Source organism: Apis mellifera, linkage group LG15, assembly GCF_003254395.2.
Source record: "Apis mellifera strain DH4 linkage group LG15, Amel_HAv3.1, whole genome shotgun sequence".
Taxonomy (NCBI): Eukaryota; Metazoa; Arthropoda; class Insecta; order Hymenoptera; family Apidae; genus Apis; species Apis mellifera.
This window is the reverse complement of record NC_037652.1, coordinates 5,592,006-5,605,489: the sequence shown is the minus strand read 5'-3', so window position 1 is coordinate 5,605,489 and position 13,484 is coordinate 5,592,006. Positions and strand designations below refer to the sequence as shown.

At 48.1% G+C, this 13,484-nt stretch overlaps 1 protein-coding gene across 1 annotated transcript in view; it reads left to right on the top strand.

Moving 5' to 3' along the window:
* Window positions 1-13,484, top strand: part of LOC551957 (headcase protein) — a 139,683-nt gene that overhangs the window by 28,058 nt on the left and 98,141 nt on the right. The window lies entirely within an intron of this gene.

Here is a 13,484-nt window from a genome sequence, read left to right as displayed (position 1 = left end):
TTCGGAAGGAATTTACGATGATTCACGCGGATCTCTGTTCCAGCGGCCGCTTCGAGGGCCGCTTTTGATCGATGCGCAGGGAAAAGGATATGCACGATTCTTGAGATCCGATTAATTTTCCAACCGATCGAGAGAGAAGTTTCGAATTAAGCGCCGTTATCACTTTTTCTTTCTCCCTTAATGATCTCCCTTCCGTGGATCTCCATCCCCTATCGCGGGTCCCAGAACTCGGCGCCGTTTCGAGCCACAGCGAATCGATCGGACGGATTACAAATAGATTAAATGACACGGTTACACGGTGGTGTAAATTGAACGGCCGATAAAACTCGGGGATGAAATTAATACGCGCGCCGGCGAGAGGAGGATTAATACCCGGTAATCGTCGAACGCGTGATTTATGTGGCGGAAAAACGGGTCCCGGTCCAAAGGTATTTCGCGCTTGTTAGAGGGACCACCCCGTTGTCCCTGTGCTTAATAGCCGGCCGCGCGTTTGCCTCCAACTTTCAAATTACCCACCATTTTCGAGACCTCTTTCGTACGTTTGAAAAAAGAAGGAGGAAAGAGGAGGAAGAAGAACGAGCTAGCGAAATAGCCGGGTGTGTTCGTCTTCCCCTCCTGTAAGTGGCGGCGAAACGAGCAACCATAACGGGGCACGGTATATACATATACATATATATATATATATATACACATTCACCCTTCTCGTGTTTTCGTTAGCCCAGGACCTGTGCGCTTCACCGAGGGGGTTACCGGCGAAAAACATCATCGACGTCGAGGAGAGAAAGGGTTAATTTGTGACTCGTCTACCCGTCGTTAGCATCCACGGTTTGAAAATTCCTGAATATTGTCGAGAACGGGGCAGTCCGTGAACCGCGAGAGAAAGGAAGGGAGAGCGCGTTGTATATAATACTCTTTTGCGTCTGGCTTTTTCGCCATAACCTTTCATCGCTTCGACCTACGTTTCTCTCTCTCTCGAGGAAGGTAGCCCATAAAAGACACCCTCCTCCTCCTCTCCGGTTTCGCCTCTCCATCGTCCACCGCGGCCCCGTTATTTATTCCTTTTGCGAACGCAGGAAAAGGCGCGCACGCTTTATTAGAGGCAACAATGGACACGCGGTGCAGCGCGAGTTTACAGCGCGCGGGATTCCTTTCATACGCGCGAGCAGGGATTTCCCGCGTGAAAAGCTTGGTTTCAGCGCTTTAAGCGCTCGGTCGGTCGCCGGCCGCGCGCGGAAATAAAAGCGGGCAGCCAGTTTCCATGCGGCGGGGCTCTCCCATCTCTCATTGCTTCTCGCGGCCTATTGCGCGATAAGCCTCTCTCTTTTCGAGCCCGCTCTCGTATTCTCGAATTCGTCTCTCGGTTTCCGCGTTGCTTGTTCCGTGTCTCGTCGAGGGAACGGAAAATGGGGGGAGGATCGATTTTCTTTTTCTCTTCCTACGCGAGTTTCGAATCGTCATCCCGATCGGGGCGAAAAGAGGGGAAAGAGAGCTCGAAACCGCTCGTTCCTCCACCACCACCCTCTGTTTCAGGTCCTCCCTTGGCAACGTGTCGTCCAGCTAACGCGAGTTTTTATCGATCTTTCGATCCGATTCGACTCGATTCGATCGGAAGTTATTCCAGTTGATTGGAAGTCTTCTTTGGATAAATTTCAGGAAGAGATTCTAAAGTTCGGAAGGTTTCTTGCGTGAGAAAAAGTATAACTGGAAGAGAAAGAAATATATCGAAGTAAATTTGGAGAAACGAATGAAAGGAAAATCGAAGTGAGAGGTGGAGATGAGGATATAGCGTGGCGGGATGCAGTTTGCTAGTTCGCTGCACTTTTAGATCGGGGTGTGGCTACCTTCTCCTCTTTCTTCTCTCCCCTTTCCTTCTCCTTTCTCCTCTCCTCTCCTCTCCTCTCCCTTTCGATCTACACAAATACACAAATTCATCCGTCCGCGATTCCGGATATTTCGCAACCATCTTTAACCCAGCTTCCTCGGTTTTCGCGTAAACATTTGGATTTCGCGTAACGAAGCGGAATTCCATTCCGATCGGTGTCGTTATACGACGGCTATTCTCTGCCAGGAACGCGGAAACCTTTAAGCAATACTCGAGAAGAATTCAACCTCGGCGTAAATGCATCACGAAAAAATGGAAAGAAAATACTTGGACTATTAATTAATTATCGTTGTTATGGAAAGACGAACGATTGGAAAACGAAGAGAAATTCGATCGAATACCTCGCTTTATATACACATTTTTACCGTCGCCGAGCTCTCCTCGCTACTTTTCGAGAGTTGTGCACGCGCAGAATATTTTGTCGGAAGGTAGAAGCGTTCTCGAGTTGGCGAGGAAGAGGAGGAGGAGGAGGAGCAGCGACTGCTAGAGTTCCCTTCTGAATGGCACTCGTGACCGGGAGAGCGGAGATTAATTAAAAGGACGACGTCGAAAACCTTTTGCCCGCGGTTTAACCGAGTAACTCTTTCTCTCTCGTCTCTCCGCCAACTCTTCTCGTCCAACTTTTCCGCGGACGTCGATGGACGTTGATTCCCGATGAGCTGACGCTGATGTACGACAGCGAGCTTAACCGGTCGGAGCTAATAGGAAACGCCAGCTGGGAGAATTGTACGGTTGGATATCGATGTCACCGATCATTCCTGCCTCGTCTCGTTCCTTGCCTATATGCGAACCTCTCCTTGGTGCAGAGTATAAGGAGAGATATCGAGAGGAGAGAGAGAGATATCGGGATGGGGGTATCTCTCGACTTTTTCCTTTTTGCCACGGAGGAAATCGATTCGACGGCTAATTGCAGTTTCGAGTTTCCCTTCTCTACGATCTCGCCCTTTTCTCGAACCTCGGTTGGATCCAGCTCGCGACGATGACTGGTCGTTATTCGCTCATCCTTGATCGAAGATAAACGTTAACGAGATTTATAATCTAATGTATCGTTTAAAAAAACAGTGGAGGAAACGAAACTCTTTTTCGACGAGAAGAAAGAATCGCGACAAATGACAAAAGACTCGTAACAAAGCGTTCCAGAATTGAATTGGTCGAACGAGGATAATTATATTACACGGCTTATCGCCAATCTTGGAGGATTAAACTGTATATATATTGGTCTGTGCATCCGTTCCAGCTCCAACTCTCTCCAAGTCGGCGAATTTCCCCGTGCTCGTCGCAAGAACCGTGTGCTATTCCTGGGGTGGTGGATAGTTTCTAAGTAATATAATCCTGTCGGCGTTGATTAAATTCAGAGGTGGAGCGAGGGAAAAGCGATGGACGCGGAAGTTTGGTCGATTGAACTTCTCTTCACTTTCGTGGCCTCTCTTTCCTAATTTCGTTACACGTCCCGACGTGCACACACCCCCGCGATACGCGTGTTCCTCTCCGATCCAATTCTAAATTTTCTCCACTCGTCCTCTAACAACCCCTTCGAGACGCGTCTTATCCTTAAGCACCGCTGGAAGTCGAGTTTCCATCCTATTCTTCGAATTCGTGGATCGAGTCGATTCAATCGAAGGAAGGCGACGAAGGATTCGTTAATAAAACGTTAAATTTTGAATGCGTTTGCACGAACGAGAACGTTATTCGAGGGTGCAGCATCATTCTCTCTCTTTCTTTCACGTTCTCTCTCCTCGTTCCTTTTTCTCCTTTTTTCTTTTTCGCTCCCTGATGGGCACATTTTGTGCGTTAACCCTCGTTCCAGGCCCGTCGCGCACAATAGAGCTTTGCATTAAAGGTCATTAGCTTAAACGTTCGCCTTCCTGTTGCGCAACCCGCGCGCAATTCTCCAGCCCGCGAGCGAACGAGCGAGTATTCCAGACGAGGAATAATTGTGCCGATGATTTTTTCTTTTCTTTTCTTTTTACAAGTTCTATCTCCTTCCCTCTCTTTTCCCTCATCTTTATCGTCGTACGAATTTCTATCGCGTTATAGACGGATGAAGCTTTAACGAGAGGAGGAAGGAAAGACACGAAGGGATGGGAAGGAAAGGCCGTGCGTGAGGGCCGGACTATTCTTGAAATTTCTCCCCGAACTGGGATAAGTCTCTCTCTCTCTCGTGGCTCCCTTGAGACCGAGACCTACCTCAACCGGATCGATGCAAGATGGCCCGTGTGCTTTTCTCGTCTCCCACGTCACGCACACGACTATTTTTGGCCCTGAACTTGATGTACGTAAACGGGGCTACGTGATGGTTGTTCTCTTTGCGTGTTCGAGCCAAAAAGGGAGAAAGGACGGATCGATCGATCCAACTTTTTTTTTTTGATATCTTTCTTCGAACAATTTGAACAATAATCCCTCGTAAAAATTGTCTCGTAATATGATCGTGTTATTACTTCGATGATATTAAATAATTTTTGGAATGAGAACGATATATTTTAAATACCGAAGTGAGTCTCTCTCTCTCGTAATTGATTCTGCCAATAATCAAAAGGGGAATGACGAACGGCAGATGCACCGCTTTCTCCTCGTCTTTCTTCTTCTCATCATCATCATCATCGTCATGATGATGATGATGATGATGATGATGATGATGATGATGATGCAGACGAGCCGAGAGTGACCTTTCATCCTCCCTCGGAATTGCGAACGATAATTCGCAACTATTTTCTCCTTCCTTTTCTCGCTCGCCGTTAATCTCGAACGAGTCGAAATATCTCCCGATGATGCATCGTGCTCTCCAGACGTCTTTAAATTACCATAACTGTATCTCGTTCTCCTTTCCACTCCGTTTTTCACTGTCGAAAATTCGAGACAAACGCTGGATCGGTGTTTAATATTTAATAAAAAAGGATCCATCGATCCTCTCGTTGTTTCCTTCGGGATTCTCATATCTTCTATTCTCTTCGTGGTTAACGAATCGCCTCGACGACGGACAAAAAGGAAGGAGAGACGATGGTGGTCAAAAGAAAGAGAGAGGGCCACGTTATAATCGACAAATGTCGCCCTTCCTGCAGTTCCTAAAGAGAGAGAGAGAGAGAAAGAGAGGAGAAAAGGCAGGCGAACAATTAACGATACGCTGGACGAAAATAATGGATGCTTCCGTTTACGTGCATTCGGCCATTATATCGGTCGAAATGCGCTTTTTTACGAGGTTCCCCTGTTGCTCGACCGGCTTTCTTCTCTCTCCTTAAACGGAAAATCGTCCCTTTCTCTCGGTCCCGTGACGAGCATCAGCCTCCTCCTTCATCGAGCTCTCTTCATTAAAATGTTCTCTCGTCTCTTCTCGACGATGATGGATCCATTTCTTGGGCCACGAAAGATATATCCAGCCATCGTTTAATTACACGATTGCGTTGGTGTCGATTTTCTCGTCTTGCGAATAGAAGCAATACGAGAACCGATAAGATAATAGTTACAGATTGAATTCACGGTAAAAGAAAAGGGGGAAATCGGTGTGAAGAAACGTGCGATATTTTCGATCGGAAGAAAATCGGACGATGGAAAAAATTCTTCGAAACGAAACGAAAAAAAAAAAGAAAACTTGAGGTAATTATATCACGCTTCGGTTCGTATTCTCGTCGAACGACGTAATCATTTTGCGCTGGGTTCTCTCTCTCTCGTGACACTCGATACATTGTTCGGTCACACAATCCTACCTGTTAGGCTGACACACACCGGATATTATAAAACTCGCGAGACGCATTCCCCGCGCTCTGTCTCCGAGCGGTTTCGCTTTTAATGGCTTCTTGGATTGCACTCTGCCCTATTTTTTCTTTTTTTTTCTCTCTCAAGAAATCGATGTATATATTCGTTGGTGCAGGTGATAGATAGCGGCGGTGGCAATGGATACATCTCGCGTTACACCAATTATCGAATTATCCATCTTTGCCTCTTTCCTCGAATTTCAAAAAGCAAAATCCTCGCTCGCTCGCTCGCTCGCGAGAGAAACAACAACGATCGAACCGTGTGAACGGGAACTCGTTCACGGGAATTGCTAAACCACCGCGTTACAAAATCGAGGTTTTAATGGAATCGTTTGCACGCTTCTAGAAAAAAAAGGAAAAAGACGATCGATGAACGGGGATTTCATAATTTTCAATCAAGAGCAGTTTTCAATTTTCCTCTCTCGAGCCACCTTTTCTCTTACATCACGGGTAGAAAGCGTTCGATCGCTATTATGTCAGGTTTCCCGCGCCGATATTCAATCTCTCTCTTTCTCTCAATCGTTATATCCTAGAAGACTCTTTCCTATTTCGATTCCGATGAAGACGCGTGAATTCTTCATTTTTTCCTTCTTCTTCTTCAATTCCCTCTATTTTTCTGCGAGAAAATGGAAATAAAATCCCGTTATGGAAATGGGAATGGGCGGCAGGGAGGGAGGTAGTATTGGCTTGCTCGATGACCGTTCACGATATCCTTTTCCACGGATACGATTGCTCTCCACGACTCGCCGCGATTATTTCCCGAGTATCTCGTATCTTCTCGCAGACTCTTTTCGACTCGAGTGTACATAACCTAATCGATCGTGTAACAGGATTTTCCATCTCGCTCGATAGACTTTCGCTTATGCAGCGTAGATTATCGTATGGATAATTTTTCCATTCTTCTCTCTCCCCGTCTTCCCTCCTTTCTTTCTTAAATATACTTATTTTTATATACTTATATACTTTATACTTATATACTTATTTTCCACGGGAAACAAATTTTTTTTTAAACGTATCCCTAATCTATTTTTGATCAAAGCGATAGAGGGGCAATTTTAAGAATACATATGTATATAACAAAAATTCGATCTCGATCATATTTCCACGGAAAATTCGAGCGCGAATTTTCACGAAAGATCGTAATTGGTCCGCATCCGTGGAGAAGGAATATTCTTCTCTGACCGCCCATTTCCAGTTTCTCCCGTGTTGTAATTATCGAGGAACGGGGAGGACCGAGCAGAAACGTATTATCACGAGACACACGTTTTCCCAGTCGGTTCTATTACTTTCCCTTTCTCCTCCTCCTCCTCCTTCTCCCTATTCCCTTTGTCTCGGCTTCTTTGTCCGGATTGTCGGCTTTTTCCTCCGGTAGTTGTGCGCTCGCCCCCCTTGGCAGGAACAGCAGGACCACAGGGGAGTGTCCCGATAGAGAAATAGTCGGAATACGAGGAGGCGATTTGCTTCTTTCACGGTGATCGATCGATTTGTCCTCCGGTTTTTGCACCGAATTCTTCTTGCCTTCGATTCGTGCTACTATTATATGCGCCCTATAAGAAGTCACGCGCGTTGTATACCTTGACGTCGATTTATCAACGTTCTTCTTCTTCTTTTCATCTTACCCGTAAAACGTCCCTTACATTGGATCGATTCACAAATATTTATTATCGCCATTTATTATCGATTGATCCTCCAATTATTCGAAACGAATCTATCATCGAAATTTCGCATCATATTTGAATTTCTCCATCCAAGTTTATCTTGGATGTACAGATATTATCGAGGCGAATACTTGCAGCAATATTATTCAATTTTTAATAATCTGCGTTAAACGAGATCTCTTCCCGTCCCGGACCGCTGTTTTTCAACCCCCCTGTGTTTTTCGAGGTTTCATTAACGGGCACCCGGGTTGAATTATTAACTGCAAACGTAATCGCCCACGGCAGCGGGAATAGATTGATTGTTTGATAGCGGCGAGGTACAGCGATGTTGGTTCCCATCGGGGGAAGGGATCCGATGAAGCGGGACGCCCGACCTTCTTCCTCTTCTCTCCCTCCGTTTCGAGAGACGGAGAGGAGTTGGGCCCGCCGCGAAAACTTTCTAGATTTATTACGCTATTATTTCGGCCCGATAGCCCGGTAAGGAGGAACCTTTATGGCCAGGAGAGGCGAAATTTGCCTGCGGGAGGTCAATGTAACGACGGGGACGTTCCACCACCGGTTTTCACTTACCAGCGAGCGAGAATCTCGTAGATGCAAGAATCACCATCTTCTCGATTCGATCGAATGAATCGGTTCTCTTTTTTTCTCTACACGGATTCGCAATTTTGCGAAAGTTGAAAGCATGGAAAAGGAATACGATTAATTGGGACGATTGTTGTATTCAAAGTGAAACTTTTGGAAAATAGAGGAAACGAAACGTCGTTTTCTTTTTTTTGTGAATCGACTATCGAAATATAAAGACTTAAAATTCCACCAGAGATTTGTGAATGGGCCCGCGACCCAGTGACCTACTATATCTTTTTTCCTGGAAACTACGCGTTCTTCTTCCAAGAATTGGAACGTCTTTCATTCGTTCGAAGTTTGGGGACGACGGGTCAGCGAGATGAACGAAAAAGGTCCGAGTAAACGAGAATAGAGAGAATAAGAATGGTGGATGTAAGACAGTGTAATAATTTCTCGGGAGTCGTATCCAGACTGTAAAGCGAGAAAGTATTTTAAAGGCCCATTCGTTGGCCAGAAGTTATCTCGGAAGTTTTTAAAACAATTTTTAAATTTTTCCTTAACTTTTAATTCGATCGAGTTTTGAAATAACTTCTCCGCGTGTTCATTTAAGCGCGAAGCTACGAAATTTTCGCTCCATTTCCACGATGCAGGATGAACGACAATGCCAAGCTTAGAATTTCCAGTACAGTGTATGCATTGTCGGGAAGCGGGGGAATGGCATCCTATTAAAGTCTTCCCCAAGATGAAGGTCGCCCATTCCTCTCTCCTTCTCTCTCTCTGTCCGCCCTCGGCCGAGTGCTCGAGATAGCCGAAAAGCATCCGGTGGGCCGTCCCAGGTACCGTTTCTCACCGACCACCCTTCACTCGTATTTCTGCAAGCCGATATTCGTCCCTTCCGAACAACCGTCGGGACTTAAATTACTGCCACTCGCGAAATTAGATTCTAACCGTGTTACGACGAACGAGAACCGATTGTATTGGACGCAAGATTCAAAATGGAAGGTGCTCTTCCTCTGCTCGGTCCTTTATTTAGGGATTCGGAGTGAAACTCGCCGCAGCGAGTTTTTCTCCACGAAAATGAAGCTCGTCTCGATCGATCATCGCGCCGACGATAACGGTTTCCCTTCCCTTTCAGCGGTCCAAGTTTCGAGGCGAATACAGCATCGTCGGATTTTACACAATTTCGTTAATCGCGCGAAACTCGAAAGAAGAGTGAGTAATGGATATCGGTTTTGGGCGATGTGGCGCAAGGTTGGGAAGGAAAGTTGGGAAAGGAGGCTCGTTATCGGTCGATGAATGTCAAGGGCAAAGGTTGTGGCGCCGCCGCAACGGGTGTCAACCATCCACCAGGACAGCGTTAAATTTAGTTCCTCGTAGAGACATTATCGAATCGATTTTTCCTCGAACCGTTTACCTGTGCCACCTGTTCCAACTCGTCCACGTTTATTATTCTTCTCGGCTCGACTTTTCGTGAGGCTACTATATCGGGTTGAAAAGTTGCGTCGACGACTCGTTTATCAACGAGATATCGGCCCAACCCCCGAAGAAGGGACGTTTTTCGGAAGGAAGGGGTCCAAGACCACTCAGAGTAAGGTAAGGTAAGGTAAGGATCTCTGGAACGGTTGTAACGGCTAACCCTTTTGGTTATCGGATCGTGGGTTGATGGCACGACGATCCTCCCTCCATCTCTGGACCCAGACATCGGATAATATCGGGCTGCGTGTGTGCGTGTACGCCTTGGACAGCGAACCCCTGGTGACATTAACGCAACCCCTGCCACTTTGAGTCTTGAATATCAACGACATTAGCCGCAACCCCTGGCGCAAGTCGATGGCCGAGGACGGAATGCCAAAACCGTGTGGCCTCTCTCCGTTGGGGATGACGAGATATATATATATGTATATATATATATCTTTGTTATTGCTCCTTGCACCGAACATAGTCGAAGATTATAACTCGGACCCGCGTCGAATATCAAATGAAATCGATCGTTTCGGGATCTCCAATCGGATCTTTGACGAGCGTGTCGCGTGGGATAATCCTCGACAATAGATCCTCGCCGTTAACCACGGATTACAACCGGGATGTACAAAGGAACGCCATAAAGGGACACGTTGTTTACTTGGCGCGAGGAATGAACATCTTGAAAGGGTATCGAGATCGTAAGGGAAGTTCAAGGGGACGGTTATAGATCTGATCTCTTGCAGGTTGCAACCGATCGAGATTTCCCTTAATTTTTTCTATCGAGATTGGACAACGAGTTGGAAAGAATCGAAGCTTTCCAAGTTTCATTTTTGAGGATCTCGATCGATAACCATCATCCCTTGTCCGCGACTCTCTGCGCAATTCGACGCGTGCCAATCCACGACGTCTGTCTTCTCCCTCGTTTCCCCAAGTCGCGAACTATGCGAATTCGCTCGACTTGTCTCGCTCCTTCGGGATCAAATCTCAATTTCCCTGGGGAATATCCGCCGAATATCCCCTCCTTCTGTGTCTTTCTTTCCCTTTCCTGCTCCATTTTTCGGCGTCCCATCCACCTTCGCCGCTCCTCCGGGATCGAGGAGCTTTTTCCTTTCCATTCTTCCTCCTCCTCCTTCTCCTCGATGAAACGACAACGGAAATGGGAAACACCAGAAGCAAGGTTTCTCCAACACGTTTCGTCTAGAATGTCGCGCGTGCATCGAATCGATTCTCGCGAGGCATCGATGGAACGAACCGCAACTTTCTCGAGACGTTCGTTTGCTCGTGGTTACGGAAACGACGGCCATTTCCTCCTTCCGCGTGGATAGAAAGATCAAGACCTACGATCCTACCCCACGAGACGAGACGTCGAGAAACAAACCGGCAAAGGAGGTCACCCTCGACGTGGAAGGGAAGAATGTTTCTTCTGAAAATCAAGCGGCAGTCAGGAGTGTCGGTAGGCGAAAAGGGGTTGGTCACCCTCCTCGAAAGGGTGGCCTCCTCTTCTTTTCACGGCTCGTCTGGAAAATCCAAAAGTAAAGTCGGCGACCACGACATCCGTCCATAGATGCGTTCCACCTTCGCCACGTTGCACAAATTAGCCACCTTTATTCCGCCCTCTCCCCTTTAAGTCTACACCGTGCGCGGGAGGGGGAGGGGTGGTCGGAGGGAGTCGGGGTGGGAATCAATGGCGCAGCTGACGAACCTTTGGCTGCGCATGTGCGCAGACAATTCTATCGACCGTCGCTGCAGCACAGACACGGCCTACCCCTTCCAACCCCCTCCCTCTCCGGCCCAGGCTGATCCCTAGCAGAAACGGGCGAGAGAGTGGGGTTGTTTCTTCAAGATACGAGGCGGAGAGAAAGGAAGGAAGGAAGGAAGGGAGGGAGGAGAAGGGGTTGTGGAGCATCGACGCCGCTGCAACGCCGCCGCCGCGGCCTTGACTCGGCTGACGTCGCCAACTTTCCCCGATGATCCAACGGCAGACGTCCCGGCGACTCTCCACCCCCATCGCCGTGCCAACCCGTGATGCGCCTCTTCCTTCCGCGCCCCTCTTTTCCTCCCCCGAATTCTTTCCTCCGGGAATGCACCGCCGATTCTACCGCGTCGGGATACGTTCGTCTACGCCGGGTCCTCATAACCCATTTCGAACAAAGAAATCGTGCTCTCGAAACGTTTTGATATCTTTCCACGCTGTTTATTCCACTCGATCGAATGTTCAACTTTACTCTATCGTTCGAATGTTATCGATTCCGAAAACGAGTCGCGACAAGGTGTTCTTTCGCGGTTGTTCTCGGAGGAAACACGTCCATATTACCATATTCGCTCGGAATTGAGTTGCACCGCGGCCTTATAAAGAGAGGATCTCGATCCGGTCCGACATCGGGCTTCGTCCGTATCCCCGCGTGTCGCGTTGCATCCCTTGGGTATTGATATTACCATTATTAATGCTTGGAGTCTTCGATAGAAGAGAGAGAGTTTATTATCGAGTCATGTGCCGTGAAAAATATCTGTATGATAATAGAAAGAGCATACGGAGGAGATGGAAAGGGAAGAGTCGTAGCGAGAAGCCCGTAACACGCGAGGCTAACAAACGAACGGGATTACGACGAAGCGGATTCCCAGGGGACGTGGAAATAGTCCGTTTGAAGTTGTTACCTCTGTGTCCAGGGAGATAGGTAAAGTCGTATCCGGAGAAAGTTTAAAGCCTGCCCCGATACGGACGACCGACTTTAAGATCCTTCCTTCCTTTTTTCCCTTTCTTTCTTTCTTTCTTTTTCTGGCTCTCGTCTCTCTAACTCGTCGTTGTACGGCCTCTGTGGCCGCGCACCCGCCATTCTCCACCCACGCAACCACCGTAATCGAGGGGTGTGGCACCTCGAGAGTGTGGCGAGAGCAGGGAACGTGTGTTTCGCGTCGGGTCTTTTTTTCCCAACCGGCCGTATCTTAAGTAATGACTTTCACGGCGAGCGAACTCGATCCACCCCTCGCGCGGTGGCCAGACGTTGCCCACGTTGCAGAAGAGGAGGGTGTCGTTGCTCTTCTTCCTTTCCTTCTTACGCCTCTCGTTCGGGATCCCATTTTTTTTCGACTCGAGAATCGTCTCTTCGACTTCCGTCTTCCCTCTCGAGACAAATTAATCGATCGAACTTGACGAATTATCGAATCCTTCTTTCTGGCCCGCTTCCCACGGACGAAGTCTCGTCTTCCCCTTTTTTTTCCTTCCCTTCCACGTCTTCCTCGTTCCATCCTCGTAATCAGAAACGCAGCCCTCCGGAGCAATTTTACCCCTTTGTTGGTAAACGGCTGGGTCCAGCCCGAAAACCAGGCGACAACCCTCTCCCCCCTTCCTCCCACGATCCCTCGTCCTGTTCGCCCACGCGAGCTTCTTCCACCCCGTTCGTCGCGGCTCAACGACGCTGCTTCTCGTCCTTTCCATCATTCCCGACGCGGCGGAACGTCAACTATCAACGGCCAGACAATAGCGTGATTAGGGCACAATGTCGTGTCCCCCTTTCTCCCTCTCTCTCTCTCTCCGCCCTTCGCGATTGCGCATCTCTTTCCATGTTTCTCCCCGCCGCAGGATGCATCGTGTCGGTTTGCACAAAAGGACACGCCGCCTCGCCCGAACCTAACGTCACGAGGTGCAGGATATCTTCTCTCCTTTCTCTCCAAAGAACCGGAAGCCATTGTGCACGCTCCCTCTCTCTTTCTCTTCTGCCTGTGTGTGTGTGTCCCTTCACGGTTTGTCGTCGCCGTGTACCGAGGGAGTGTTGCACCGCACGCCTGCGGGACGTCAACCGAGCATTAAGTTGATGTATGAGCTGCAGACCCGCGATGTCTGCCTGATGGGCCCCGTTTGCCCCCTCTTCCTCCGTCGACCAAGCTCCTTTCCTCTCTTCCTCGCCAAAGAGCACCACACCCCCTCAGGGCCAACCCCCTCTCATCAACGCTCGCTCCATCCGACCAATGTTTCGGACATTCCCCGACTCGGTTCTTCAATCTCTCCTTTGGACGGGTCTTGGATGTATCTTTTTTTTGGGGATATGAAGGATAATCCGCGAGTAAAGGGGATGGGGTTGATTTTTATTTCCTTTTCCTTTGGAAGAATTTTGTTTCTTCTGGGCGAATGGAGAGAGAGATTGATTAAAATCTCTCGTGAGATTATTC